Source organism: Pipistrellus hanaki (genome assembly GCF_964339955.1).
Source record: "Pipistrellus hanaki genome assembly, chromosome: 1".
Taxonomy (NCBI): Eukaryota; Metazoa; Chordata; class Mammalia; order Chiroptera; family Vespertilionidae; genus Pipistrellus; species Pipistrellus hanaki.
Window position 1 is genome coordinate 24,565,775 of NC_140503.1, and position 6,708 is coordinate 24,572,482.

A 6,708-nucleotide genomic window follows, 5' to 3' on the forward strand; every position below is an offset into this window, starting at 1 on the left:
TTTTTATCTTTTCATCTTTTACTTAAGAAATAATTTTTTTTCTTTTTTCACTTGATTTTACCTTTTTAATACATTTTTATTTTCAATCAGTATTATTACTACTACTATTTTACCTTTTTCATCTTTCCTTTAGCATCATTTTACTCTCTCTCAACTTTACCTTTATGCCAACACTCTCTTCCTCATTTTTCCCCTTTTGTTGTCCTGTTTTGTTTTGTTTTTTTTTTTAAATATATTTTATTGATATTTCACAGAGAGGAGGAAGGGAGAGAGATAGAGAGCCAGAAACGTCGATGAGAGAGAAACATCGACCAGCTGCCTCTTGCACACCCCCTACCGGGGATGTGCCCACAACCAATGTACATGCCCTTGACCGGAATCGAACCTGGTACCTTTCAGTCTGCAGACCGACGCTCTACCACTGAGCCAAACCGGCTTCGGCTGTTGTCCTGTTTTTCTTACCCTATTCCTGCATTAGATTTTCTCTATTCCTTCTTTTTACCCCCTGTTAAAATTTCACCCTACTTATACATCTAAATTCCAATCCCCTGCTCCAAGTTCATACACTCCTCTCCTCTTTCTTCACTATTCAAAAATTTTTTTTCTATGTCCTTTTGTTGTTATTTGCTAGATTTTTTTATTATATTGTTTTTTTATGCTTGTTTGTGAGATTGTTTTGCTTTTTGTTTTTTTGTTTTGCTTCTGTTTTCCCTCACCTCGCTTGATATTAGTTGTTGTTTGTAGTTTGCATTCATCTCCAGGTACTGTTTGCTGGCATTTGTTAGTATTAATGGCTGTTCTATTGGAGTTTTCTCCCCATATATATAGTTTTTTTTCCCCCTCTTCTTTCTTACTCTCTTTCTTTTCTCTCTTTTTTTTTCCTTTTCCCAACTTCATTTTTGCACTCTTTTTTTCTCTTCTTCTTTCTCTCCTCTAATTTTCATTTCTCTGGTCACCTTTATTTTGGGTTATTAATTTCATGAATACATTTGTGTTCAGTGCCTTGTGCATTGTACCTTGTTGTGTTGTATTTTGTGCCTTTAAATCAACACAAGAGAGAGAGAACTACATAACCAGACACCCAGAGAAGAGAGATCATGGGAAGACAAAGAAACAGCCCAAATATGAAAGAAAAGCAGGCATCACCAGAAAAGGGAAGTAAATGAAATGGAGGCAAGCAACCTGTCAGAGAAAGAATTCAGAGAAATGGTCATAAGGTGGCTGAAAAGAATGGAAGACAAATTCGACAATATGTGTAAGAACCAAGAGGAAATGAAGAAGAACCAAGAAGAAATAAGGGAACTTTGGGTCACCATGAAACAAAACAACTGTGTAATAGGGGTTCCAGAAGGAGAGGAAACTGAGCAAGGAATAGAAAACCTGTTTGAAGAAATAATGACAGAAAATAATGACAGAAAACGTCCCAAGAAGTTCACAGAGTCCCAAGCAAAATGAACCCCAAAAGGCCAGTGCCAAGGCTCATTATAACTAAATTGACAAACACCAATGACAAAGTAAGAATCTTAAAAGCAGCCAGAGAGACAAAGTTACCTACAAAGGATACCCCATCAGACTAGCGACTGGTTTCTCAAAAGAAACACATCAGGCCAGAAAGGAAGGGAATGAAATATACAAAGTCATGCAAAGGAAGGGTCAGAATCCAAGAATACTGTACTCAGCAAGGCTATCAATCAAAATTGAGGGTGAAATCAGGAGCTTACAGACAAAAAAGGATTAAGGGTGTTTATTACCACCAAACCAGCAATGCAAGAAATGCTAAAGGGTCTGCTATAAAAAAAAAAGAAATAGGAAGCAAAGAAGGAACACAGGGGTAAAGAATAAAAATGGCGACAAACAAGTACCTATCAATAATAACTTTAAATGTAAATGGATTAAATGCCCATCAAAAGACACGGTAACAGATTGGATAAGAAAACATGACCCATATATCAGCTATCTACAAGAAAACCACCTCAGAAAAAGAAGACACACACAGACTGAGGGTGAAGGGATGGAAAAAGGTTTTTCCGGCAAATGTAAATGAAAAAAAAGCTGGGGTAGCAGTACTTATATCTGACAAATTAGATCTCAAAGTGAAGGACATAAGAGATAAAGAAGGCCACTTCATAATACTAAAGGGAGCAATCCATCAAGAAGAAATAACTGGTAAACATATACGCACCCAATATAGGAGTACCCGAATACATAATTGCTAGGCAAAAGGGTAGAACTGAGGAAAGTTAGTTTTTTTTGTTCTCAGTTTTCTTTCTGTTAGCCTTGTTTCTCTACATAATTGCCAAAAAAAATTATAAATCCACCCACCTCTTCCCCAATAAAAATCCCTATTTTTGCCCTGGTTCGTGTTGCTCAATGGTTAGTGTGTCAGCCTGCACACTGAAGGGTTGTAGGTTTAGTTACTGGTCAAGGGTATGTACCTGGGTTGCAGGTTCTTTCCCCAGCCCTGGTTGGGGTGTGTGCGGGAGGCAACCACTCAATGTGTCCCTCTCACATCGATGTTTCTTTCTCCCACTCTCTCTTCTCTCCCTTCTAGTCTCTCCAAAGCAATGGATAGCTAGACAGGAAGTGGCTACAGTCCTCCGCTCTACCAGCTGAGCTATCGAAGGGAGCACTCCAAAAGCAATGGAAAAATATCCTCCTGTGAGGATTTATAATAACAACAACAAAAATCTCTGTTTTCAGTGGGGTTAATGTTAACAAAAAGCAAAGCAAGCTGATTACCTAGTGGATAATTTGTGCTAGACATGATTTATAAGACTTAGTTATCTAAGGGAGTAATTGAGTTTCATAGGCAAAAACAAAACAAAACTAAATCTCTACTTAAGCTTCACTCCTTGTATAAAAACTAACTTGAAATGGATCAGATTTAAATCCTATTCTATGAAATAAAAGGCTAATATGCAAATGTCTCTTCAAACAGGAATTTGACCAGGAGTTTGACCAAGGGGCCGGGCCGGCCCGGCCAGCCGGCTAACTGCTTGCGGGCCTCCCCACCCTGTTCCCCTCCCCCCCTCGGCCAGCCCCATTCTTGATCGGATCCCTCACCCTGATTGTGGGTGGGGCCGGCTGGCCAACCTCCCATATCCCCTCCCCCTGGCTGGCCTCACCCAATTGGCCCTGATCAGGCCAGGCCGGCTGGACCCCACCAGTGCATGAATTCGTGCACTGGGCTTCTAGATAGTATAATAAAAGTGTAATATGCTAAGTGTCTGACTGAACGGTTGACTGCTAAACCAGGCACTATGTCATGCACTGACCATCAGGGGGCAGATGCTTTGACTGGTAGGTTAACTTGCTGGGCAAAAGGGTCAGATTTGCCCTGGATCCCTCCCACAGTCCCTTCCTGGCTGGCTGGCCCCCATCAGCCCTGATTGGAACTGGGTGAGATGGCCCCAATCGGCCCTGATCACTCGCCAGGCCAGGAACCCCACCTGTGCATTAATTTGTGCACCATGCCTCTAACTTAAACTTTTAGGAAAAAAAATAAAGTTATTAGGACCTAGTGCATCGTTCTTACCAAAAAGTTCATAAAGAAAAACTTGAAAAATTGGATACTTCATCAAATTAAAAGCCTTTGCTTTCCAAAAACCCTGTTGGAAGGATAAAAATCCAATCTTCAGAATGAGGAAATATTGTCTCATATCTGGCAAAAGATGCATAGTTGGGATATATAAAGAACTCTGAAAATGAAACAGTTAAAAACAATCCAATTAGAAAATGGGCAAAAGAGACATTTTACTGAAGAAGATTTATGGATGGCAAATAAACTAGCCATTGGGAAATACAAATTTAGCTTCCATCGATAAGTAGCTACACATCTGTTAGAACATCTAAAATTTAAAAAACTGACAATACCAAATGCTGACAAGGATGTGGAGAAACTACTTTGCTGGTGTAATAAATGGTATGACCAGTCTGGGAAATGTCTTGGCCGTTTCTTAAAAAACAAAGTAGGAGATTTCTGGTTTCCATTTCAACATTATAGGAACCTTGGAAATCATAACTCCAATCCTAACAGAGAAAAAAAGCTGAAAAACAACATCCATGACTATTCTTTAATCCATGTTATAACAGGACAAAAAAAAAACAAAAAAAAAACAAAACAAAACCCACCTCTCTGAACACTTGAGACAAATATAGAAAATCACACGTTACAGGAGGGGAAACCACCTCTGGGAATAATTTAAAGGGTAATTAACTCATTACCAGGTACCAGGCTGCGGGTACACGTTTGCAAGTTTTACTTCCTGGAGTCCACCAGCTCCTCACAGCAACTATCAGAGAAAAATGTCCTTGTGTTTTCAGCAGGGAAGGGGGAAGTAGTTATTCAGAAATACGTATGCCCACTCCCTGAATTCTGTTCTCGAAGAAAAGCCTGGCCTCAGAGGAAACTTTTAACTAGAGCCAAATCGTACTGGGTTTTCCCAGAATCTAACCGAATGGGGTAAAGGAAATACCCAACTCCAGCCCCCTCTAGCCTTCCTGTCTCACCTAAATGGGAGTGGGGACTGAGAAGCAGTTGTGAAGGTCCATCTCAGGGGCCCATGATCACTAAAAGACTGGGACCTAATCATAAGACCATAGAATGTTTCTCCCTCCACATTAGTGCTATGTCATTCAAGTCCAGTGGATATCATGTCCAACTCAACAAAAACTGCAAGGCATACTACTAGTAGAATAAGCACTGTTTGCAATAAATCAAGCATTAGAGTCATTCATATATGGCAGGGATGTTGGAATTATCAGACTGAGATAATTTAAAATCACTGACGAATAGAGCTTAGAGCTCTAGTGGAAAAAGTACGCAATATGCAAGAATAGTTGGGAAATGTTAGCTGAAAAATGGAAGTTTTGAGAATAAAAAGGAAATTCTAGAAATTAAAAACATCAGAAATTAATGCCTTTGATGGGTCATCAATAGGGCAGACATGACTGTAGAAAGAAGAAGGAAACAAGGAAGGGAGGGAGGGAAGGAGAAGGAAGAGAGGAAGAGAAAAGGAGGGGAAAGGAGCAAGAAATATTTAATTTCAGGCAAAGCAGTCTTCAGAGCAAGGAGAACTGTCAGGGATGAAGAGGATAAAGAAGTAAATTCTCCAAGGAGAACAATATTTAATGTAATTGCACCTAGTGACACAGCAGCAAAATACTTGAAGCACTAAAACCAAAAGTTGTTTAAAAAAACCCCCCCCCAAAAAAACCTGATAAAATTGGCAAGCCTTTAGTTTTACCAAAATAAAAAGATTTCTTATTAAAATCAGGAATGAAAGAGGGACATTACTAGCAGCCTTAGAGAAATAAAGAACTATGAGGGGATGCTTTGAACAATTATATGCCAATAAATTAGATAATTTTGATTATATAAATTTCTGAAAAGACACAAACTACCAAAACTGATTTAAGGAATATAAGCCCCACCGGCATGGCTTAGTGATTGAGATTGACCTATTAACCAGAGATCACCATTTGATTTTTAGTCACGGTGAGGGCACATGCCCGGGTTGCTGGCTCGATCCCCAGTGGGGAGCATGCAGGAAGCAGCCGATCTGTGATTCTCTCGCATTGATGTTTCTATCTCTTTTCCTTTTCTCCCTGAAATTAAAAAAAAATTAAAAAAGGAATATAAATCTGAATAGAAAATTGAATTAGTATTTTAAAAATACCCACAAGAGCTGGCCAGCATGGCTCAGAGTTTGAGAATCGGCCTATGAACCAGGAGGTCACAGGCTCGATCCCCAATAGGGGGCGTGCAGGAGGCAGCCAGTCAATGCTTCTCTCTCATCATTGATGTTTCTATCTCCCTCCCTCTCTGAAGTAAATAAAATATTTTAGAAAAAAAAAATACCCACAAGAAAAGCTCAGACCCAGATGGCTTTGTTGGTGAATTCCACCAAATATTCAAAAGAAGAATTAGTATTAATCCCCCCCCCAAAAAAAAAAAAAAAAAATAGAAGAAAATGGAACACTTCCCTATGAGGCTAGTATTATTCTAATACAAAAACATCACAAGGTAAAGACATCAGAGCTACTGAGGAATCTCTTTTAAAATCTTTTTTCAGTTTAATTATTTTTTTTATTGATTTCAGAGAGGAAGGGAGAGGGAGAGAGAGATGGAAACATCAATTATGAGAGAGAATCAGTGATTGGCTGCCTCCTGCACACCCACCCTGGGAATTGAGCCCATAATCCAGGCATGTGCCTTTGGCCAGAATTGAACCCAGGAACCTTCAATTTCAGGCTGACACTCTATCCACTGAGCAAATCCAGCTAGGGCAACCAATATCTTTTAAGAATGTAAATTTAAAAGATGCTCAACAAAATACTTACAAATCTAATGCAGTGACATATAGAAAGGAATATACAGCATGATCAAGTGAGACATTCAGGAATGCAAGATTAATCAAAAATTATATAATACACTATGTCAATAGACTTAAGGACCAAACAACAACAAAACCCACATGATCATATCCAGATGCAGAAAAACATCACAAATTTTGACATCTCTTTATGATAAAAACAAACCAGTAGAAAGAAACATATTCAACCCGATTTAAGGCATTGACAACAACAACAAAAAATCTAGCTCACAGCTAACATCATATTTCATAGGCAAAAAAATGAGCGCTCTCCTCTAAGAACACAGAGAAGACAAGAATGTCTGCTCTCATCACTGCTACTCAAGGTTGAACT